The 25,395-nt window shown below is 40.2% G+C and overlaps 2 non-coding genes across 2 annotated transcripts; both read left to right on the top strand.

The window, feature by feature from the left end:
• Window positions 1-22,842: 22,842 nt before the first annotated feature.
• LOC121204418 (small nucleolar RNA R71) lies at window positions 22,843-22,949 on the top strand. The gene has a single exon (XR_005899343.1). It is a non-coding gene; the product is annotated as a small nucleolar RNA R71 (small nucleolar RNA).
• A 1,727-nt stretch (window positions 22,950-24,676) lies between these two features.
• LOC121204385 (small nucleolar RNA R71) lies at window positions 24,677-24,783 on the top strand. The gene has a single exon (XR_005899310.1). It is a non-coding gene; the product is annotated as a small nucleolar RNA R71 (small nucleolar RNA).
• Window positions 24,784-25,395: the final 612 nt, after the last annotated feature.

The raw sequence follows: 25,395 nt of genomic DNA, 5'->3' as shown, positions 1-25,395 counted from the left end.
ACTCGGTCTATGGATCCCCTTAATAGGTTTCACCCTAATTCGGCAAAATCTTGTCACCCTATTTCTAGGCGCGCAATCAACTCCTCTTAATTATGACAAATGTACTCTTAGACAGGGTCTATTCCTCCTCTGAATAAGAGCATGTCTTGAATAAGTATCCTGGGATATCAAAACAAGAATTAAGAACACATAATTAAGAACAAGTTAAATATTTATCATACGATTCAGAAAATAATAACAATATTCGTCTTAGGTTTCATTCCCCTTAGGTATTTAGGGGTTTTAGTTTATAACTAAAAAAGAAAACATATTAGAAGAATAAAGAATACAAAACATAAAGAAAACCCAAAACTCCTGAAGGGAAATTGAGGAGAGATCTTCAGTCTTGATGATGAATCCGGCTTCTGAGATGGATCAATAGGCTTTCTTGGAGTAATTCCTTACTCCCCCTTCTCTGTCTCCCCTTTTTCTTCCTTCTCTAGGGTGTATTTATAGGTTTTGGAATGCCTAGAAGCCCTCAAAATTAGCCTTTTCTGAATTGGACTCAACTTCGGCTTGGCAGGGAACGCCCGTGGCACACGCCCGTGTTCGATTACTTCAGGCCGTGCTCGAGCCTACCAAATTGACACTGCTGTATGGTTTGCCCGTGTGAGGAAGTCTAGGCCGTGTTGATTTCGTACTTTTGCCCATTTTCTCTATTTTTGGCCCGTTTCTCGTTCCTTTCGCTCTCCTATGCTCTCCTAAGTATAAAACATGAAATTAAAGCATTAAGAGCATCAAATTCACCAATTCTAATGAGAAATCATCCATAAAATGCATTAAACATGGGGTAAAAATATGTATAATTTATGGTTTATCAAATACCCCCACACTTAAGCATTTGCTTGTCCTCAAGCAAAATTCTCAACTCATAATCAAAATAAATTCTTCTCAACTTATAATTCCTATCAATAATATCTCACATTAATCCATAAGTAATCATACATTGAGAATTCAACTAAAAGAACATAAAAGTTTCAAACATTCCAAGTTGAGCATTTTAATCATGCAAACATAGGTGTCTCCCCTCATTTAAGTAATTACCTTTGATTCAAAATATCAAAGAGTTGCACATCCTCACTAAAGATTCACTCAAATCACTTGAGGTGTTTAAGGACAATAAATGAAGCACTCAACAGTCAATAATGAAAAATTCATTACCATAGGCTTGCATGAAAATCAAATCTCCACCACTATAATTTAAGATGATACATCAATCAAAAGGCCTTTAGAAGGTTGTAGTGAGGCTTGGTTGGGGGGTGTGGTCACAAGCTGAAAGAAAATGTTAGAATTGAGTTTGAATTGAAAAATTACTTAACTAGAAAAAAAGTTAATCATTACTTGCATACAACAGAGCTTCTTCTCAGACTATGGAATTTAACTTCGGAAGCTTACAAATAGAAGATCACTACTAATATGTATACATTTTTTTTCTTTTTTTTAAAAAAACAACAATCCGTTCAACTCAAATCTTGACAAAAATATAGGGATTAATTTAGGGGATTTCAACAATAATGGGTTAAAAGTTAATATTAAGGGTAATACAAGAAATGGCTTGTTAAGCTCAAGAGGGTTTACCAGGGGTTAATCGTGGAGGTAGGCTTTTCATGGCATGAGTGGGTTAATCCTAAGTGCCTTAATCATTTTGACATATCAAATCAAATGGTATGGTTTCGACATGCATAATCAAGCAAGTTCTAGAATAACAGTTCAATACTGACGCACTCAAAGCAATAATAAAACTGAGCATGAAAGATTTAATAGAGGCTCAAAATGCTCAAAAATCTCACAAAAATTATGGCTTTTGATGTTTAAAACTTGTGAATCCCAGTTCAAAGTAATACTTAAACTTTGGGGAAACAACCTAAGATTTTAAATTCTGAAAAATCAACTCATCATATTTGATTCTCTAATCTTAAATTTTAAACAATCAATGCATAATGCCTATGTTTTAATTCAAGACATATCAATCAAAACCATAAATCAATCAAAATTTATCCTAAATATTATATAAGAGCTTTTCAAGAGAACAAGGCAGTCATTCAGGGATTTTTCTATACCCCCCACACTTAAGACGTACATTACCCTCAATGTACAAAGATATATATTAAAGTATAAGAATAGGATAGGGGGAGAAGTGAAACTTCCTGTATTAAGAATGGATGATATTCTTAGATTGGCGAGTTCGAGTATTGGAAGTTAATCTGGATGTCAAGCATGACTCTGAATGATAAAAAGAGAGTGAGGGGAATAATCTTGATAGTAGTGACAAAGATAAGCCGTGTTTGAAAGGAAAACAAATGAATCTTCAAAACTTAATGAAAGAAAAATAAAATAAAAGAATTTATTCTAATTTCTCAAATGGCACGGCGGTGCACAAGCATGTGTGGGTCGTGGCTCGGCCGTGTTCGTCACAAATTAAGGTGTCGTCACACGGCCTTTTGGCACGCCCCGTGTGTATAGGCCGTGTGGTTATATGATCATGATACACGACTGTGTGTGATGTGATTTGCTTCTCCCACGATCGTGCAACTCTGCACATGCCCGTGTAATTTTGATAGTGTTGTCCACGGGTGCTAGACACGGGTGTGTCGCACGCCCATGTTCATTTGGCAGATTCGACCACGGCCATTCGCATGGCCGTGGCATTTTATCGCGGCCCGTGTTTGGGGAAATCTTTTACCCTATTTTCGCACGACAGTATCGTACGATCGTGTTTCCATCCGTGTTGGTCACACGGCCTTAAGCATGGTCGTGTGATTAGCTGTGTGGTGTTGGGAACATGTGCTTCAAATACTCTGTTAGTAACCTAAATGTTTAAAACTTGAAATTTATATAAAAAACTGTTAGTACTCGGGTTGCCTCCCGAGAAGCGCTTATTTATAGTTTAAGCTCGACTTACCTCTCCAGTGAATGGTCATGGTGGTTTGAGGAGTTTATACTCCTCATTCCTACTATCATTCTCATCAAAATAAGGTTTTAATCGGGTGTTTTTTACCTTAAAAGTGCCAAACTTGGGGTGACTCACCTCCACCATACCGAATGGAAAAATACTGAGTACCATAAGAGGGATTTCCTCATTAGGTGTGGTAGTGACAATGTGGGGATTTGCGGCATCTAATAAGACCTTATCACTAACCTTAAGTTGATTTGGAGAGGTATCGAGCTCGTTTTGGCGTAGTTTCGATTTGTCGGGTGTTCTTGGTTTGTGCGTCTGCCATTCATCGTGTTCCTCGATTTGTAGTCTTCGATCTTCATGAACAGGTCCCTTACTATTACTTGAGAATGACTCGTGTGCTTCCTTCAGACTCATTTTCTGTAAAGTAGGGGCCACCATATTGTTAGGTTTAGTAGAATGGTTTAAATGATCACCTTCAATTCCTGATGTGCTGCCAGAATTGCGAGCTTGAAGGGTGATTGTTTCGTCTCCCACCCGGAGTGTGAGTTCACCTGTGCCAACATCAATGATTGTTTTAGTAGTTGCTAAAAAGGGCCTTCCTAGAATTAAGGGAGTGTTGCTATCCTCTTCTATGTCTAGAACAATAAAGTCAACGGGAAATATAAATTTATCGATTTTAACTAGTACATCTTCAATAATACCTCTAGGGAATCTTATAGTTTTATATGCTAATTGAATGCTCATCCTAGTGTGTTTGGGTTTCCCAAGACCTAGTTGCTTAAATATTTTGTAAGGCATGACATTGATACTAGCCCCTGGATCAGCTAATGCATGATTAACATCTAAAATACCAATTAATCAATGAATAGTAAAGCTCGCAGGGTCTTTTAGTTTGTTGGGTAGTTTATTTTGGAGAATGGCCGAGCAAACTGCGTTCAGCTCCACATGTGACACCTTATCCAACTTCTGCTTATTTACTAAAAGCTCCTTTAAAAATTTAATTGTGTTTGGCATCTGCGATAGAGCTTCAATAAACGGTAAGTTAATATGTAATTTTTTTAAGAGTTTAAGGAATTTACCAAATTGTTCATCTGAGCAGTCTTCCCTTGTCGCGTTGGGGTGGCACACGAGATTTATATTCGACAGTTACTGGTTTGTTTGTATTTTGATCTACCTCACCTTGTCCTTTGCTTACCACAGTTTCTTGCCTCGGTTTTGTTTCAGGCTCAACAACTCCTTCGTCATCTTGAATATTAATTGCGTTGAGTTATTCCCTTGGGTTAGGTTCGGTATTACTTGGCAAACTACCTTGTGGTCATTCGGAGATTAGTTTGGAAAGCTGCCTATCTGAGTTTCGAGTCATTAGATCGACGCTTGTTGATTCTTAAGTGTTGTCTCGGTGTTCTGAAAATGGGTTTCTGACGCTGATATGAACTTTGAGAGCATCTCTTCAAGGTTTGGCTTCATTTCCTATTGGTAGCGTGGTTGTTGAAAACTCGGAGGATGTTGTGGTCTTTTATTTCCTTGGCCTCTCCACGAGAAATTAGGGTGGTTCCTTGATCGCGTGATTCGAAACTAGTAATAAATATTTATAATGAAGATCAAATGTAGACTAACTATTATCACGACGAAAAGGCAAGCGCACCTATTGAACAATAGTATAGTAACGGCAAGACCGGGATATCGTACCCAAGGGAACCAAAAGTACTGGTAATAACTATCTTTTTATTATCTAACCTAGGAATAAAAGGAATTGTTTATTAAACTAATTATCTAAACTAATTAACTAATTTAATTAAACCGAAGAGAAAATTTGGAAAAAGACTTGAAGAGAAGCAATTGATAAAGACGACACCCAATGAGGAATCCACCTAGATTTTACTTGTTATCCGACTCTGAACCGGACGATTTATTCACTTGACTTGATCCATGAGACTCCCTAACCTATGTTATTAACCCTTTCGAGACTAATAACATTTAACCCTCAGTTGAATTAATCAAAATTTCTTTCTTAATTAAAACCTCTAGGGAAGCAGTATGTAACGCCCCAATTTTCGGGAATTTTAAAAATGTTGGAAAATTTTAAAAATTCTGTGTCCTGTTTGTTTGCCGTAGGATTAAGTACGTTAGTGGGCCTCTAGAAGGCCCAAGCTTAAGGTAAAACCCGGTAGTTTTAATTAATTTTAATTCCATAAGAAAAAGGGGTTCTGGTTAATTGGGGGTATTAATTGTGTAAAATAAATCACAAGGAAGCATGTGGTAAAGTGGCTAAGTGACGCCACTGGGAATGCTATAAGTGGCGTGTGGATGATTGGGAGGACCCAGGTTCAAGTCACAATGACAGCAAATAAGGGATTAATTTTTATGAATGGAAAAGGTAAGTAGTGGAACTGAAGTGAAAGACTGTTAGGAAGAGTTGGAGTTGCTCAGGAGATTGAGTAAGGAGGGGATAAGGGAGAGAATTTAGGAGCTGATTAGGGAGAGTTGTGTTGGCCAAATAATGGACTCTTGAGGAGCAAGAGTTGGCCGGCGAAAGGGAGCTTTAGGGAGGCAAAACTCGGCTAGGGTTAAGGTCAGTTTAAATTCGGCATTAAGGGGAAGTTTGGTCGTTTGCTGACCATTTCCCTCTTCATTTCTCTCCCCTCTCTTCATCAACCTTTTTCTGATTCTCCTTTCCCATTCATAGCCGAACCCTTCTAACCTCTTGTTCATCTCCATCCTTCCCTTCAGACGTTTCAAAACCTTCATAGCCTTTGGCCATAAAAAGTCGAAATCCTAAAAACTACACTTTCTTCTGTGCCGATTTTTCCTAGCAAAATTCTCTTATTTTGCTTATCATATTTGGCCGATTCTTTCCTCCTTTAAACCTCAAGTTTTTGTCGACAAGACCACAGTAAAACCCTATTAATTCATCTTTTTCTACACAGTTGCAAAAAAGCCGAAAACCCCACTTTCATATGGACTTAGCCGAATATTGAAAACACTGAAGGCTTGACTTTGGTGATCGTTTGAGGGTAGAGCGGCATTGGATTTAAGTAGGCATCAATTGGAAACATTGGTCGAAGGAATCGGTGGTAAGTAGTTTCAAAACATAGTCTTTCTTTCGTATTTTAGGAAAGGCAGAAATCCCTAAATGTTAGGGAGGCTGTCGATTTGGACTTGTAGCCCTAAGGGGTTGTAATAACTGTTCTGCTTTGGTAAATGGTGTGATTAAGAGGCTGCTGATCAAGGGCTTGGACAAGTGGAACGATCAGATTTTTGGATTTAAGACATAGTTTGGCAACAAGGTAAGAGCAAGAAGGTTCTAAGCATGTTTGGCTGAAGATGGTAAGGGGCTATTTACTCAGTATTAATTCGATCTCTAGAGTAATATGTTAGTTATTTAATTGTAGGCAGTTCGTGCGTGGATCTCGACAACGAATCATCACAAAACAGGTGTGTAACTGACACCCTGTCATAGACTAGATCGGCAAAAGCTGAAAAGCCGAAAAGCCGGAAAGTTGGTATTTTGGGAATTTGCGAGTGTGCAAATGCTCGTAAGATAGTTGGGTTTGCATGTTTGGTATTCTAAAGGTAATAAAGTGCAGTACATGCGATTTCATACATTTTGATAATGTGGGCTTAATGGGCCAAAAATCGAGTTCATGGGCCAACGGGCCCAATTCGGTAAGTATGCGCGGTAAGTGTTCTGATGGTACGTAAATGGTTAGGATATGCATGAAAACCCTAAAAGTAGCTAAATTACTATAATACCCTTATGTATGGAAAATTACCATGATATCCTTGGGTGTAAATGACCGATATGCCCTTAAGGTTAATTTTGTCTGAAAAGCATGTTGATTTAAATCTGTATATTGTATGCCATGAATGAATCTTTGTTGCATGGAGACATGGGTTATATTTTGGAGGAAGCTTCCTGGTGGCTATGCCACAATTATCTGATCTGGTGGCTCTGCCACATATTTCTGTTCTGGTGGCTCTGCCACGATTATCTGTATCTGGTGACTCTGTCACATTATCTGTTCTGGCAGCCATGCTGCATAATTCTATGGCGTGTAGTGGTTGGGTGGGTCGAGTAGTCTCCCCACATGGTGAAAGGTTGGTAAGGGGGTGTATGTGGTTGGTTATGGGTTGGGTTCTGCATATACATGAAATATCTGATCTGATCTGTTATGGGCCTATGGGCTTAATTCTGTATTCTGTTCTGGGCTAAGGCCAATTTATTCTGTTTCTGTGGTTTGAGCTGATATGGGCTATGGTTGGGTTAATTTTACACACTGAGTTTCCCCAAACTCATCCCCTATTTTCATCTATGCAGGTAATCCCCAACCATAGTGGGCTTAGAGCTGCGAGGGATTCGGAGTGGCCACTCTTTCTGCAATATGGTTTTCTTCTGGTGAATTGGACTTCATTTTTCATTTACTTGATGATTTGGTTTTTACTATGTAATAAGGCCGCTGTATTATTTTTCTTTGGGTCTTTGATTTATATCTTATTATGATGAACTTAATTTATAGTAACTATCAAAATGGGCTAGATGTAAGGTTCGTTTTCAAAAACATAAATTGATTTCAAAGTAACACGATTACAAACAAGGCGTCTGCTATGGTAATGTTTTTCAAATTTAAATGTGTTTTGTTTTAAAAGGAATATAATTACAATGGTAACCTAAAAATATACGCGATGTTAGAGTGTGGCAATAGCGGTGTGCATGTCTAGGATTGGATCCGAGAAAACTTGGTACTTAAGCAGTTCGATGGACTCACCTCCTCTTTTCCGGTTTCCTGCCTGGTGCACAGCTTCCATTCACTTTAACCCTTAATGAATTAATCCTTTGCACATCAAGTACGATTTTCTGGACTGAGAATGGAAAAATGTTTTAACGTTTTGGTGTGGCACGTCGGATCCGGTCATAACGTCTAGGCAAGGTTTGGGGTGTTACATTTAGTGGTATCAGAGCCAGGTTGCAACAACTCGGCTGTGGAATGGGTTTACAAAAACGAAGATCTAAAAAAAAAGAATCTGTTTTTAAAATCTGGACTTCTGAAGGTGGCATTCCGAATCTCCGGTCCAAGCCTGTAAGTATTCTGAATTTTTTTGAATATATTCTGAATTATCTGTCTGTACTGAAACTTTACTAGAATACTCTAGATAGGATGCTACTGAAATCCTAGAAAGCTTGCTAAAAGACTGAAACTGTAGCTAGACATCGATTCTGCAAAAACCAACTCTGAATTACTGTCTGAATCATAAAACATCTGTAATAAACATTGGAATGATATTAATGTATAAAATTCATAATCAGATAATACGATATGAGTACAAGAGCCACTCGTGGAAGAGGACGTGGACGTGGCCGAGGAAGGGCTAGAGCGGTATCTTCATCTTCGGGACATATGCCAGTGGCAGATGCACCGGTACCATCGGAAACAGAAGTGGAGTCTCATGATCATGGTGCCAGGGATGACGCCCTATCGCAGGCTATGCTTCGTGTTCTGGAAAGGGTTGCCGGGGCAAGTTCGGGCAACAAAATTTGAGGATCAATTTCTGAACGGCTCCGAGCTAACGGAGCGGAGATCTTTAGGGGCGTATCTGGTGTAGCCCCGAATGTGGCAGAATATTGGTTGGAGGCCACAAAATGAATTATGGATGACTTGGACTGCTTGGTGGAGCAGAAGCTGAAGGGGGCCGCATCGCAGCTACGAGATGAGGCTTATCAGTGGTGGCTCACCGTGAGGGATGGAACCCCAGCTGATAGGGTTACTTGGGAGCTGTTTAAGACAGCCTTTAAAGGAAAGTACGTCGGGGCAAGTTATGTGGATGCCTGCAGGAAGGAATTCCTGAATCTGGTCCAAGGATGTAAAACTGTTGCTGAGTATGAGGCTGAGTTTCTGAGGCTGAGCCGGTATGCTGTGGGGATAGTCGCTACGGAGTATGAGTGTAGCGTTCGCTTTGAGGATGGACTCAGAGATGACCTTAAGGTGCTGATTGCTCCGCAGAGGGAGCGGAATTTCGCGGTTCTGGTCGAAAAAGCTAATATAGCTGAGGAGGTAAAGCGTACTGAGAGGCAGAACCGTGAGAAAGATCGAAACCGTTTCCAGAGGGATTCTGGACCTTCGGGTGGAGCAAATAAGAATGTCAAAAGGGCGAGAGTGGAGGAGCCAGTTCGAGCAGCTCCGGTGAATGTGGTTAGACCGCCAATTTGTGGAGACTGTGGAAAGGTACATTTGGGCAAGTGTAGGAAATGTTCCGGTGCTTGTTTCCGATATGGATCTATGGAGCATAGAGTTAAGGACTGCCCACAAAGAGCTGATCAGGCTCAGGTTGCTGTACAGAGGGTTGTTCAACCCGCGAGAGGTGGACCACAACCACCGAGAGGACGTGGACAAGGTAGGGGATGGAAATGGAAATAGAAATGGTCGAGGTTGAGGGGCGCCTAGCAGGGGTGCCGGAAATGCTGAGGCTCGACAGCCAGCGTTGGTGTATACGGCTCGACGTCGAGAGGAGGGCGACGCACCTGACGTCGTAACTGGTACGTTCTTGGTTTCTGTCATGCCATACACTGCTTTAGTGGATATTGGATCTACTTATTCCTATGTTGCATGTGCCATATCTGTGTCGTTGGGTGTGCACTCTGAGAAGATTGTGAGTGGGGTATCTGTGTTAAGTCCTTTAGGTCACTCGGTTAGGGTAGACAAACTGTATAGGAATGTACCCTTAAAAACTCAAGGCAAGGTTTTTCCTGGCGATCTAATGGAGTTGCCGTTCGAAGAGTTTGACCTCATTCTGGGAATGGACTGGCTTGTTAAGCATAGGGCAACTTTGGATTGTGCTGCAAAACGAATGGTGTTAAGGACTACGGAGGGTGAGGAGGTTATGATAATAGGTGAGCGAAGGGATTATTTGTCTAATGTGGTGTCGGCATTCAGGGCCGAAAAGTGGATTCGAAAAGGTTGTGAGGCCTATTTGGCATTTGTAAGCCAGTCGGAAGAGAAAGGATTGACAGTGGATAAGGTAAGGACCGTAAAGGAGTTTCAAGATGTTTTTCCGGAGGAGCTTCTGGGATTACCTCCAAACCAAGAAGTGGAATTTTGAATCGACTTGTTTCCTGGAACGGCGTCAGTGTCTATCGCACCGTATAGGATGGCACCGAAGGAGTTGGTGGAGCTAAAGGCACAGATTCAAGAGTTATTGGATAGGGGCTTTATTAGGCCAAGCGTGTCTCCATGGGGAGCACCGGTGTTATTCGTGAAGAAGAAGGATGGTACAATGCGGATGTGCATTGACTATCGCCAGTTGAACAAACTGACCATTAAGAATAAGTATCCACTGCCAAGGATTGACGATCTATTTGACCAACTTAAGGGGGCTTCTGTATTTTCTAAGATCGACCTTAGATCTGGATATCATCAGTTAATGGTCAAGGAGACGGATATCCATAAGATGGCATTCAGGACTCGGTATGGTCATTACGAATTTCTGGTTATGCCATTTGGGCTGACGAACGCTCCTGTGGCATTTATGGATCTGATGAATCGGGTGTTTCAACCATCTCTGGATCAATTTGTAGTCGTCTTTATTGACAATATTTTGGTATATTCTGAAACGGAATCAAATCATGATGAGCATCTCCGTATAGTGCTACAAGTGTTAAGAGAGAAGGAACTTTATGCAAAGTTCAGCAAGTGTGAATTCTGGTTGAGGGAGGTAACTTTCTTAGGACATGTGGTCTCTGCTGAGGGGATTAAGGTGGATCCTCGAAAAATTGAAGCAGTTTTGGAGTGGAAACCGCCTAGGTCAGTATCGGAGATACGGAGTTTCCTAGGATTGGCAGGATACTACAGAAGGTTTGTGGAAGGTTTTTCGGTGTTGGCTGCACCTCTGACTAAACTCATAAGGAAATGGGTACCGTTTGTATGGACTGAGACCCAGCAGGAAGCTTTTGAAAAGTTGAAGAAAGTTTTGACTGAAGCACCTGTGTTAATTCAGCCGGAGTCTGGGAAGGATTTTACTCTGTACAGTGACGCATCACATGTAGGTTTGGGCTGCGTGTTAATGCAGGAGGGTAAGGTGGTTGCATATGCGTCACGGCAGCTTAAGCCTCACGAGGGGAACTATCCTACTCATGATTTGGAATTAGCAGCAGTGGTTTTTGCACTTAAGATTTGGAGACATTAGTTGTACGAAGAAAGGTGTATTATATACACAGACCATAAGAGTCTTAAGTATTTGTTGACTTAGAAGGAGCTGAACCTTAGGCAAAGGAGATGGATTGAGTTGCTTAAGGATTATGACTGTTCAATCGAGTATCACCCAGGAAAGGTTAATGTGGTAGCCGATGCTTTGAGTCGTAGAACCGTATCTGATCTGAGAGCAATGTTTGCTCGTCTGAGTTTGTATGATGATGGTAGTTTTTTGGATGAATTGCAAGTAAGGCCAACCTGGGTGGTCCAGATTAAGGAAAAGCAGTTGGAAGATGAGTCTTTGGTCGCTCATTTTCAACAAGTTAAGGAAGGGAAAACTTCTGAGTTCGGTTTAAATGGTGATGGAGTTCTGTGTTTCTGAGGAAGAATTTGTGTTCCGAAGGACTCTGACTTGAGGCAGACAATATTGCAGGAAGCTCATAGGGGACTATGTACCATGCATCCTGGAGGGAATAAGTTGTATCACGACTTGCGGGAATTGTACTGGTGGCCTGGACTTAAGCGAAAAGTGACGGAGTTTGTAGGAAAATGTTTGACGTGCCAACAAGTGAAAGCTAAGCATCAATTACCTTCTGGACTGTTGCAGTCGGTAAAGATACCACTTTGGAAGTGGGAGAGGGTAACCATGGACTTTGTGAGTGGGTTTCCATTGACACCATCGAAGAAAGACTCGGTATGGCTGATTGTGGATAAGTTGACCAAATCGGCCCATTTCATACCAGTACGTACCGACTTTTCGCTTCAAAAGTTAGCCAAACTGTATGTGGCAGAGATTGTGCGACTTCATGGAGTCCCAGTTTCGATTATCTCTGACCGGGATCCCAAATTCACATCTCGTTTTTGGAAAAATTTGCATGAGGCATTGGGGACGCGGTTGAACTTCAGTACGGCTTTCCATCCCCAAACTGATGGTCAGTCGGAAAGGGTCATTCAGATTCTGGAGGACATGTTAAGGGGATGCGTGATTGACTTTCGAGGTAGTTAGGAGGACTATTTACCGTTGGTAGAATTTACGTACAATAACAGTTATCAGGCGAGTATTCGAATGGCACCGTATAAAGCACTGTATGGTCGAAGGTGTCGTACACCTAGTTGTTGGATGGAGCTAGGGGAGCGACAAGTTCTTGGACCGGAATTGGTGGCTGATACTAAGGCTAAGGTCAGAATAATTAGGGACTGTTTGAAAGAAGCATCTGATAGGCAAAAATCGTATGCAGATTTGAAGCGTAAGGAGATTGAGTACTCAGTAGGGGATATGGTCTTTTTAAAGGTTTCTCCTTGGAAGAAGATATTGAGGTTTGGTAAGAAAGGCAAGTTGAGTCCGCGGTTCATTGGGCCTTATCGGGTTTTGAAGCGAGTAGGCCCAGTAGCTTATCAGTTCGAATTACCTCCAGAGTTGGATAGGATTCACGATGTTTTCCACGTCTCCATGTTAAGGCGTTATCGTTCTGACCCTACTCATGTCGTGCCGATTGCAGAAATTGAGGTGCAAACTGATTTGACTTTTGAGGAGGAGCCTGTGCAAATTTTGGATCGAGATGTTAAGATTCTGAGAAGGAAATCTGTCCCATTAGTAAAGGTGCTTTGGCGTAATCATGGCAGAGAGGAAGCTACTTGGGAGCCAGAGGAGGTGATGCAGCAACAATACCCTCATCTGTTCGGACCAGGTAAATTTCGAGGACGAAATTTCTTTAAGGAGGGTAGAGCGCCCCAATTTTTGGGAATTTTAAAAATGTTGGAAAAATTTAAAAGTTCTGTGTCCTATTTGTTTGTCGTAGGATTAAGTACGTTAGTGGGCCTCTAGAAGGCCCAAGCTTAAGGTAAAACCCGGTAGTTTTAATTAATTTTAATTCCATAAGAAAAAGGGGTTCTGGTTAATTGGGCTTTTAGGTATTAATTCTGTAAAATAAATCACAAGGAAGCATGTGGTAAAGTGGCTAAGTGACGCCACTGGGAATGCTATAAGTGGCGTGTGGATGATTGGGAGGACCCAGGTTCAAGTCACAATGACAGCAAATAAGGGATTAATTTTTATGAATGGAAAAGGTAAGTAGTGGAACTGAAGTGAAAGAATGCTAGGAAGAGTTGGAGTTGCTCAGGAGATTGAGTAAGAAAGGGATAAGGGAGAGAATTTAGGAGCTGATTAGGGAGAGCTGTGTTGGCCGAATAATGGACTCTTGAGGAGCAAGAGTTGGCCGGCCAAGGGGAGCTTTAGGGAGGCAAAATTCGGCTAGGGTTAAGGTCAGTATAAATTCGACATTAAGGGGAAGTTGGGCCGTTTGCTGACCATTTCCCTCTTTATTTTTCTCCCCTCTCTTCATAAACCTTTTTCTTATTCTCCTTTATCCTTCATAGCCGAACCCTTCTAACCTCTTGTTCATCTCCATCCTTCCCTTCAAACGTTTCAAAACCTTCATAGCCTTTGGCCATAAAAAGCTGAAATCCCGGAAGCTACACTTTCTTCTGTGCCGATTTTTCCTAGCAAAATTCTCTTATTTTTCTTATCATATTTGGCCAATTCTTTCCTCCTTTAAACCTCAAGTTTTTGTCGACAAGACCACAGTAAAACCCTATTAATTCATCTTTTTCTACACAGTTGCAAAAAAGCCGAAAACCCCACTTTCATAGGGACTTAGTCGAATATTGAAAACACTGAAGGCTTGACTTTGGTGATCGTTTGAGAGTAGAGCGGCATTGGATTTAAGTAGGCATAAATTGGAAACATTGGTCGAAGGAATCAGTGGTAAGTAGTTTCAAAACATAGTCTTTCTTTCGTATTTTAGGAAAGGCAGAAATCCCTAAATGTTAAGGAGGCTGTCGATTTGGACTTGTAGCCCTAAGGGGTTGTAATAACTGTTCTGCTTTGGTCAATGGTGTGATTTAGAGGCTGCTGATCAAGGGCTTGGACAAGTGGAACGATCAGATCTTTGGATTTAAGACATAGTTCGGCAACAAGGTAAGAGCAAGAAGGTTCTAAGCATGTTTGGCCGAATATGGTAAGGGGCTATTTACTCAGTATTAATTCGATATCTAGAGTAATAAGTTAGTGATTTAATTGTAGGCAGTTCGTGCATGGATCTCGACAACGAATCATCGCAAAACAGGTGTGTAACTGACACCCTCTCATAGACTAGATCGGCAAAAGCCGAAAAGCCGAAATGCCGGAAAGTTGGTATTTTGGGAATTTGTGAGTGTGCGAATGCTCGTAAGATAGTTGGGTTTGCATGTTTGGTATTCTAAAGGTAATAAACTACAGTACATGCGATTTCATACATTTTGATATTGTGGGCTTAATGGGCCAAAAATCGGGTTCATGGGCCAACGGGCCCAATTCGGTAAGTATGCGCGGTAAGTGTTCTGATGGTACGTAAATGGTTAGGATATGCATCAAAACCCTAAAAGTAGCTAAATTACTATAATACCCTTATGTATGGAAAATTACCATGATATCGCTAGGTGTAAATGACCGATATGCCCCTAGGGTTAATTTTGTCTGAAAAGCATGTTGATTTAAATCTGTATGTTGTATGCCATGAATGAATCTTTGTTGCATAGGGACATAGGTTATATTTTGGAGGAAGTGTCCTGGTGGCTATGCCACAATTATCTGATCTTGTGGCTCTGCCACATATTTTTGTTCTGGTGGCTCTGCCACGATTATCTGTATCTGGTGACTCTGTCACATTATCTGTTCTGGCAGCCATGCTCCATAATTCTGTAGCATGTAGCGCTTGGGTCGGTCGAGTAGTCTCCCCACATGGTGAAAGGTTGGTAAGGGGGTGTATGTGGTTGGTTATGGGTTGGGTTCTGCATATACATGAAATATCTGATCTGATATGTTATGGGCCTATGGGCTTAATTCTATATTCTATTCTGGGCTAAGGCCAATTTATTCTGTTTCTGTGGTTTGAGCTGATATGGGCTATGGTTAGGTTAATTTTACACACTGAGTTTCCCCAAACTCATCCCCTATTTTCATCCATGCAAGTAATCCCCAGCCATAGTGGGCTTGGAGCTGTGAGGGATTCGGAGTGGCCACTCATTCTGCAATATGGTTTTCTTCTGGTGAATTGGACTTCATTTTTCATTTACATAATGATTTGGTTTTTACTATGTAATAAGGCTGCTTTATTATTTTTCTTTGGGTTTTTGATTTATATCTTATTATGATGAACTTAATTTATAGTAACTATCAAAATGGGCTAGATCTAGGGTTCATTTTCAAAAACATAAATTGATTTCAAAGTAACACGATTACAAACAAGGCTTCTGCTATGGTAACGTTTTTCAAATTTAAATGTGTTTTGTTTTAAAAGGAATATAATTACAATGGTAACCTAAAAATATACGCGATGTTAGAGTGTGGCAATGGCGGTGTGCATGTCTAGGATTGGATCCGAGAAAGCTTGGTACTTAAGCAGTCCGATGGACTCACCTCCTCTTTTCTGGTTTCCTACCTGGTGCACAGCTTCCATTCACTTTAACCCTTAATGAATTAATCCTTTGCACATCAAGTACGATTTTCTGGACTAAGAATGGAAAAATGTTTTAATGTCTTGGTGTAGCACGTCGCATCCGGTCATAACGTCTAGGCCGGGTTTGGGGTGTTACACAGTAAATCACTCTATGGACTCCCATATTAGCTTTCACCCTAATCCGGCACAATCTCGTAACCCTATTTCTAGGCGTTCGATCAAATCCGCTTAATTATGCCAAATCTACTCTTAGGCAGGGTCTATTCCTCCTCTGCATAAGCATATCAAATCATGAATTAATACCCGAAATATTAACTCAAGCATTAAGAACACATATTCAAGAACAAATCAAGTATTTATCATACAGTTCAGATAATAATAACAAGATCCATCATAGGTTTTATCCCCCTTAGGTATTTGAGGGGTTTAGTTCATAATAAAATAAGAGTACATCTCAAAAGTATAAAAATAACAAAACATGAAGAAAACTCTAAAACCCGTGAAGGAATTCTGAGAGAGATCTTCAGTCTTGGAGTAGCTTTGGCTTTTGGGATGGATTGTCTAGCTTCCTTGAAGTAATTATTGGCGTGTGGTTCTGTATTCCAGAAAAGTTCTAGAAGAGGCCTCCTCTCTGGGTCATACTTAGGGTGTTTATATAGGCTTTGGATTGGCTTTCTTCCTCCCTAAGTACCCTTTTCCGTGTAATATACAACTCTATGAAAAAGGGACACGCCCGTGTGCCACGGCCGTATGACGTGATTGCCAGGCCGTGTTTAATCCGTTAAATTGCCACGGCGGTGTGGGCTCAATGGCCAGGCCGTGTGAGTCGTGTAAACCTTGGTCGACACCCCTGAAGCCCATGGGCGTGTGAGATGTTCGTGTGGCAAGGCTTAGGCCGTGTGATCTTCTCGATTTGGTCCGTTTTGTCCCTTTTTAGCTCATTTTTGGCTCCTTTTGACTGTTCGTGCTCTCCTGAGTACAAAACATGAAATAACCAGATTAAGAGCACCAAAATCCGCAAATCTAGTAGTAAATATCCATAAATATGCTAAGTATTTGGGGTAAAACTATGTATAATTTGGCGTTCATCAAATACCCCCACACTTAAGCATTTGCTTGTCCTCAAGCAAAACTCTCATTTACTGCTTGAATTAATTCTTTTCAATCACATGATTAGTATTGATAATGTTACAAACTATTCCACGAAAAATTATACAGTGAGAATTTAACTATAGGGGCATTAAAATCCTCAAACAATCTAAATCAGATATTTTGATAATAAAAATCATAGGTAATCTCCTTCCTCTAAGTAATCAACTTTAGTCCTAAATATACAAGAGATGACATCCTCACTAAAGATTCACTCAAATCACTCAAAGTGTTTAAGGTTCAAGATTAAGCACTCGATTGTCTAACATGAAAAGTTATTACCATAAGCTTGCATGAAAATAAAATTTCCACCACTTGTAAATGATATGATACACTAATCAAAAGGTCTTTGCATGGTTGTAATTGGGTTTAGGTTACAGGTATGGATACAGTTGAAAAATAGGGGTTAGAATCGAGATAATTTCAATATGTTAACCCACTATCAAAAACTTAATTACTAAACCACAAACAAATATCTAGAACTATTTTGCATGAGTTCATGACAACTTTAGCTTGCTGAGAATTACATTTTTTTTAAGAACAAATCAAGTCAATACAATACAGAAATGATACTTCATGATTCAGTAACAAAAAATAGAAACATAGTGAGGTAATAATATTAAATTTAATCTCGATAAAAAGGTAAATTAAGTAAGAGGATTTCAACAATAATGGGTTAATGATAGGGGTTAGTAAAAAGGTTAATTAAAAAAAGGGTTAATGATAATGGGTTAATTAAGTAAGGGGGTTCACTAAGGGTTTAATTATGTGGGAAGGCTTTTTATGGAGTAAATGGGTTAAATCCTAAGTGCCTTTATCATCTTAGTATATCAAATCATTCGTGTGATCTCGACATGTATAACTGAAGCAAGTTCTAGAATAACAGTTCAATGTTGACACACTTAAACCACAAAAGAAGTGAGCAAGAAAGAAAACTATATGCTCAAAAGGCTCAAAAATCTCACCAAAAATTTGGGTTTTTGATGTCATTTCTGTATACTTAGGATTTCAAGATAATACCTCAATTTAGGAGAAATAGTCTAAAAATTTTATTTCTCAAAATATCAACTTATCATGCTCGATTCTTTAAGGTCCTATAATCAAATAATCATGCATAATTCCCTTGGTCTAATTCATGACATATCAACAATAATTATAGATCAATCAGAATTCATTCTATCAATATTATGAAAAAATCACTTAAGCACAAGACCAAATTCAGGGATTTGAGAATAAGGCAAAAAGTTAGGTTTCATGTTCACCCCCCCACACTTAAGATGTACATTGCCCTCAATGTACAGAGATAGGTTATTCAAAATAAAGAAAATCATAAGAGGAAAGGAGGTGAAACTCCCTATTATATGGATGTGAAGCTTGATTCTAAGGATGGAGTGTTTGGGGAAAGTGGTAGCTGCCATTGTTCTTGGCTAGATGAAGAAATTGGGTCGTTGAACATTGCATTCGTGAGGTATTGTTTCCCTTTTGTTTCCTCATTCCGTAAAATATCCCTAGCAGCTTCGCTTGGAAGTCTGTAGAATCATGAAGAGCTTATTAAGAGTTGGTGTGGAAGAGAGCGTAGTGGAACTACTTGTTAAAAATACCAGAAAATGGAAAAAATAAAATTTACTAATATAGATATGTCTTTCAAAATAAAATAATAAAATTGAAATGAAAATAAAAATAAAAATAAAAATAAAAATAAAAATAAAAATAAAATAAAAATAAGAATAAATAAAAAAATAGGAGGATTTAATGATCCTCGTCGGTGGGGCCCTCAGGTGGTGGTGCTGGAGTGGCGATGTGAAAGTGCTGCCACAACTGATGCATCATGGCCTGCATATTTTCCATCTGTTGGTCCCGTCGTTGATCTCGCTCGTGAATCATTTTGAACTGCATATTGCAATACTACTCGAAGTGGTCGAGTCGATCGGAAAGATGTGCCAATGAAGCAGCCGCATGAACTGGTCGTTCCCTAGGTGGCGCGGTGGAAGGCTCCTTGTGCTGTGGGGGGACATCATCAGGAATGTCCTCAAGATCTTCCTCGTAAATGGCATGCGAGAGACGGTACTGAAGAGGATCAGTCCCACGTCGGCGCTCTATTATTCTCATGTGTAACAGAGTCGTGATGCCCTGTGGGGACACCTGACCTATCAGGGTAAGCGTTGATGACTGGGCCGCGGTGTTAAGGAGGCCGAAGTGTCTGGCAATACGTGTCACGTAGGGGTTGATAGAGATCACTCCCTTCCTATGCCGCTCGATCTGATGGTGAATGGCGAAAGCAATGAAGTATGCCAAGTCAGTCACATGTGCATTCGCCATGCACCATAAATAGTAGGCATCGTGGGTGTTGACGACACTGGTGCTCTCTCTCCTTATGGTCAAGGTGTGTGCCAATATAGCATGGAGATATCGTAGGGAAGGCGAGAGAGCTGAGGCCTTCGAGCGGCTGGGTTCGTAGATGGAAGAGAGTGGTGTCAAAGCCTTCCAACACAAGGAGGGGAGATGTGGGTATTGCGTGGTAGTGCATTCATGTCCTCCTCCTCCATAAACTCATCGGTGTAAAGTCCCAGAGCAACTCCAAACTCTGGGACACTCATCGCACGAACTAGACGCCTAATTGGAAGTGAATGGTGCCTGGGTCATCATTGTTCGTCATCACCACCTGTAAATGAAAAGTAGAGCATAATTCTAAAGTTAGCTTTAAATAAGTGGGCTCGGTAATAGCGAAGAACCATTCCCATGGGTCTGTGGACAGGAGGGCGCGGATGGCATCAGCGAGCTGGACTTGCTCTACGGTAGCCCAATCGATACAGCGACATGTGGTGATGGGTCATGTACGTAATATCTGAAATAGCTCCTCCTACGAAGCTTGTAGAAATTCAAGGAACGGGTGCCGAACTTCGGCTGTAGCACGCACTGAGGAAGAACCCGGTCCCCTATGTCTTTTTGAGGATGGGACCGTGGCCTTCTTTTCTCTCGATGACAACATAATGTACCTGAAAAACATATGAGCATTGATAGAATCCAAGATACATCAGTAGTTAAGCAAGAATCCTAAAACTAGTATATGCTATTTAGTGGCTTAAATAATTCAAATTTAGAAAATTCTAAAGCAAATTCCTAACTTGTCTAAAGAAAAATAGTACAATATCTATGTAAAACATGTAGAATACTAATGTAGCATATAAATTGGAAAAATAAAGTTGAGAAAGTGAACCAAGGCTGTTGTAAGGCAATGCAGGGGCGTGTTGATGTCGAGCACAGGCGTGTGATGCGGGGATGAAATGTGTAGTGGAAAAATAGAGGGTATAGAGAGGAGAAAGTGGGGATTAATGCAAGGGGAATGGGTTTCAGGGTAATTTGAGGGTTGGGAAAGTGAGAATCTTGGGAATGGTGGCTAGAATAAGGATTAGGGAGTGGGGAAGATGAGTTTTGGGCTAGGGTTTTGAAAGGGAGAAGAAGATGAACAGTGGTTTGTTTATATAGGGAAGGTGCACACTGCCTAGGGCCATGCTCGTGTACTCTGAAGGTGAGCCCGTGTTTTTCAAATTGTTCAATTTAGGTCATGCCCGGCTACTGTCCCACGCCCGCGTGTCTTGGGCGTGTGTGGTACACGGCCATGTCGCAAGATCGTGCCTAGCTTTGTTTGCTTCTCCCACGCCCGTCTATTATGGTAGCACGCCCGTGGATTGTTGTACATTGCTAAAGGGCATGGGCGTGTCGCACGCCCGTGTTAAAGAAACAGAATCAAGCCTTTCCCTAGAACGTCCATGGTTTTCCATTCCCATGCCTGTGGTCTCCTATCAAGTTCACCCACGGCCATGTCGCACAGCCGTGGGGATTTATCGCACTCCGTGTTTTGGGGAAATCATGTCCTACTTCAACACGGTCGTGTCTCTTCTCCTGTTTGGCCACGGCTTTAGGCACGCCCGTGTGCCTGGCCGTGTGTGCTCAAAAACTTTGCAATTCAAAGACTAAGTTAATTGATTCGAAGTGTGAGAAGTTAAAAATAAAGAAATCAAAATATGTTAGTGCTCGGGTTACCTCCCGAGAAGCGCTTATTTATAGTCTAAGCTCGACTTACCTCTCCGTTGATTTATCATGGTGGTTTGAGGAGTTCATACTCCTCGTTCCTGCTGTCAATCTTAAAATAAGGTTTTAATCGAGTGTTGTTTACCTTAAAAGTGCCAAACTTGGGATGACTCACCTCAACCGTACCGAATGGAAAAATACTAAGTACCGTAAAAGGGATTTCCTCATTTGGTGTGGTAGTGACAATGTGGGGATCTACAACATCTAGGAAGACTTTATCACCAACCTTCAGTTGATTGGGAGAGGTATCGGGCTTGTTTTGGCATAGTTTCGATTTATCATGTGTTCTCAGTTTGTGTTCTCGCCATTCATCTAGCTCCTTTATCCGTAGTCTTCGTTCTTCATGGACGTCTTTGTTCTCTACATGATAATAGTGCATTGTCTCTGTTGTCTTAGTTCGAGGGGGTTCCTGCAAGGATGATTGAGTATTAGTTTTATCATTGACGGGTTTTATAGCATTATCTTGAGTTTTAGAGGTTTTGACTGAAATGCGTGCTTGAAGTGTTACTACGTTGTCACCTGTACGAAGTGTTAGCTCTCTGTGCCTACATTAATAATGGTTCTGGCAGTTTCTAAAAAGGGTCATCCTAAAATTAAAGGTACCTCGTTATCCTTATCCATATCTAAGACGACAAAGGCTACTGGGTAAATAAACTTATCAATTTTAACAAGAACATCTTTAATAATACCCTTAGGAAATCTAACTATTTTGTCAGCCAATTGTATGCTCATCCTAATTTGTTTGGGTTTATCGAGACCTAGTCGTTTAAACATTTTATATGGCATAACATTTATACTTGCCCCTAGATCAGCTAAAGCATTATTCACAGATAAAATACCAATTAAGCAAGGAATTGTAAAACTCCCTGGATCTTTCAATTTGTTAGGTAGCTTATTCTTTAGAATAGCTAAGCGGACTGCATTGAATTCCACATGCGATACAGCCTCTAATTTCCTTTTATTGCTCAGAAGTTCCTTTAAGAATTTTGCTGAGTTGGGCATCTGCGAAAGAACTTCAATAAAGGGTAAGTTAATATGTAATTTCTTTAAGAGTTTGATAAACTTACCGAATTGTTCTTCTGTTTTATCTTTCGTCACCGCTTTAGGATATGGCACACGAGGTTCATGATTCGTACTTACCTGTTTGGGATCATTATTGTTTACCTCTTCTTGTCCTTTGTTCATCGCGTTGTCTTGTTGTAATTCTGGCTCAGGTGCAATGAATCCTTCCTTATCTTGAGTGCTAATTGCATTGAGGTGTTCCCTCGGATTAGGTTCAATATTACTTGGTAAGCTACCTTGTGGTCGTTCGGAGATTAGTTTGGACAGCTGGCCTATCTGAGTTTTGAGTCCTTGGATTGATGCTTGTTGATTCTTAAGTGTTGTCTCAGTATTTTGGAAACGGGTTTCTGAAACTGAGATAAATTTATAAAGCATCTCTTCAAGGTTTGGTTTCTTCTCTTGTTGATAGGGTGGCTGTTGAAAACCCTGAGGATTTTGTGGCTTTTGATTCCCTTGACCACCCCAGGAGAAATTTGGATGGTTCCTTCAACCTGCATTATAGGTATTACTGTATGGGTTATTTTGAGATCTAAAGTTATTGTTACCTATATAGTTGACTTATTCTTCTTCAGTTGTAGGATTGAAGGATTGGTATTCCGTATGCACACCTCCTCCGCTTGAGTCACACCTCATTACTGGAAATACCTACGTAGAACCAAGAAAACTATCAATATTTTTATTGAGAAGTTCTACCTGGTTTGACACCATAGTAACTGAATCGATGTTATAAACGCCGGCTATTTTTGTTGGCTTAGTCCTCATAACTTGCGACTGATAGTTATTCAGTGACATCTCCTCTATAAATTCATAGGCATTTTCCGGTGTTTTATTGTTGATACTTCCGCTAGCGGCTGCGTCAACCATTTACCGAGTCGAGGGATTCAGGCCATTGTAGAATGTTTGTACTTGAAGCCAAAGCGGTAACCCATTGTGAGGGCACCTTCTTAGTAAGTCCTTGTATCTCTCCCATGCATCGTAAAGTGTTTCTAAATCCATCTGCACAAAAGAAGAGATATCTTTACGTAATTTAGCCGTTTTACCTGGCAAAAAATATTTTAGTAAAAATTTCTCGGTCATTTGTTCCCAAGTAGTGATAGACCCTCGTGGTAACGAATTTAACCACTGCTTGGCTTTGTTTCTCAGTGACAAGGGAAATAATTGAAGACAAATGGCATCATCAGAAACGCCATTGATTTTGAATGTATCGCAAAATTCAAGAAAATTCGCCAAGTGCGTGTTGGGATCCTCATCCTGCAAACCATCAAACTGAACAAACTAGTGTACCATCTGAATTATGTTAGGTTTTAGTTCAAAATTATTCGCATAAATAGCAGGTCTAACTATACTTGACTCAGTTCCTGTTAAAGAAGGTTTAGCATAGTCATACAAAGTATGTGGAGCAGGATTTTGATTAGCTGCAATTGCAGAAAGCAACTGATCGCCTGGTTTTCGGCCATCTCTTCGGTTAGGGGTTGAATATCGTCTTCTCGCTCGTTCTCCGTGTATCATAAACTACGCCTTATTTCTCTTTGATTTCTATGAACTGTGCGATCGATTTCTTCGTCAAAAAGTAATGGTCCTGATGGGTTTCTTCTAGTCATAAACTATAAAAACCTGCCAAGAGAGAGAAAAAGTAAATTAATAAATAATAAAATAAAATAAAATTGCAAGAAAAATAAACGGCTAAAGTAATCAAAATTTAGTGTTCCTAATATTTCAGTTCCTCGGCAACGGTGCCAAAAACTTGATCGTGTGATATGTAACAAGTAATAAATATTTATAATGAAGATCAAACCTAGACTAACTATTATCACGACGAAAAGGCAAGCGCACCTATCGAACAATAGTATAGTAATGGCAAGACCGGGATATCGTACCCAAGGGAACCAAAAGTACCGGTAATAACTATCTTCTTATTATCTAGCCTAGGAATAAAAGGATTTGTTTATTAAACTAATTATCTAAACTAATTAACTAGTTTAATTAAAGCGAAGAGAAAATTTGGAAAAAGACTTGAAGAAAAGCAATTGATAAAGACAACACCCAATGAAGAATCTACCTAGATTTCACTTGTTATCTGACTCTGAACCGGACGATTTATTCACTTGACTTGATCCGTGAGACTCCCTAACCTATGTTATTATCCTTTTTGAGATTAATAACGTCTCGGTATTTTGGATTGCTGCTTGTTCATTCTTAAGTGCTGTCTCGGTATTTTGGAAATAGGTTTCTGACACCGAGATAAATTTATAAAGCATCTCTTCAAGGTTTGGTTTCTTCTCTTGTTGATAACTTGGCTGTTGAAAACCCTGAGGATTTTGTGGCTTTTGATTGCCGTGACCACCCTAGGAGAAATTTGGGTAGTTCCTCCAACCTGTATTATAGGTATTACTGTATGGGTTATTTTGAAATCTAAAGTTATTGTTACCTATATAGTTGACTTATTCTTCTTTAGTTGTAGGATTGAAGGATTGGTATTCTGTATGCACACCAAGAAAATTATCAATATTTTTATTGAGAAGTTCTACCTGATTTGACACCATAGTAACTGAATCGATGTTATAAACGCCGGCTATTTTTGTTGGCTTAGTCCTCAAACTTGCCACTGATAGTTATTCAGTGACATATCCTCTATAAATTCATAGGCAACTTCCGGTGTTTTATTGTTGATACTTCCGCCAGCGACTGCGTCAACCATTTACCGAGTCGAGGGATTCAGGCCATTGTGGAATGTTTGTACTTGAAGCCAAAGCGGTAACCCATTGTGAGGGCACCTTCTTAGTAAGTCCTTGTATCTCTCCCATGCATCGTAAAATGTTTCTAAATCCATCTGCACAAAAGAAGTGATATCATTACGTAATTTAGCCGTTTTAGCCGGCAAAAAATATTTTAGTAAAAATTTCTCGGTCATTTGTTCCCAAGTAGTGATAGACCCTCGTGGTAACGAGTTGAACCACTACTTGGCTTTGTTTCTCAGTGAAAAGGGAAATAATCGAAGACAAATGGCATCATCAGAAACGCCATTGATTTTGAATGTATCGCAAAATTCAAGAAAATTCGCCAAGTGCGTGTTGGGATCCTCATCCTGCAAACCATCAAACTGAACAAACTAGTATATCATCTGAATTATGTTAGGTTTTAGTTCAAAATTATTCGCATAAATAGCAGGTCTAACTATACTTGACTCAGTTCCTGTTAAAGAAGGTTTAGCATAGTCATACATAGTATGCGGAGCAGGATTTTGATTAGCTGCAATTGCAGAAAGTAGCTGATCGCCTGGGTTTTCGGCCATCTCTTTGGTTAGGGGCTGAATATCGTCTTCTCGCTCGTTCTCCGTGTATCATAAACTACGCCTTATTTCTCTTTGATTTCTACGAACTGTGCGATCGATTTCTTCGTCAAAAAGTAATGGTCCTGATGGGTTTCTTTTAGTCATAAACTATAAAAACCTGCCAAGAAAGAGAAAAGCAAATTA

The sequence above is a fragment of the Gossypium hirsutum genome, chromosome A07, assembly GCF_007990345.1.
Source record: "Gossypium hirsutum isolate 1008001.06 chromosome A07, Gossypium_hirsutum_v2.1, whole genome shotgun sequence".
Lineage (NCBI taxonomy): Eukaryota > Viridiplantae > Streptophyta > Magnoliopsida > Malvales > Malvaceae > Gossypium > Gossypium hirsutum.
The sequence above is the reverse complement of the archived record's forward strand: the minus strand, read 5'-3'. Positions and strand labels throughout refer to the sequence as shown.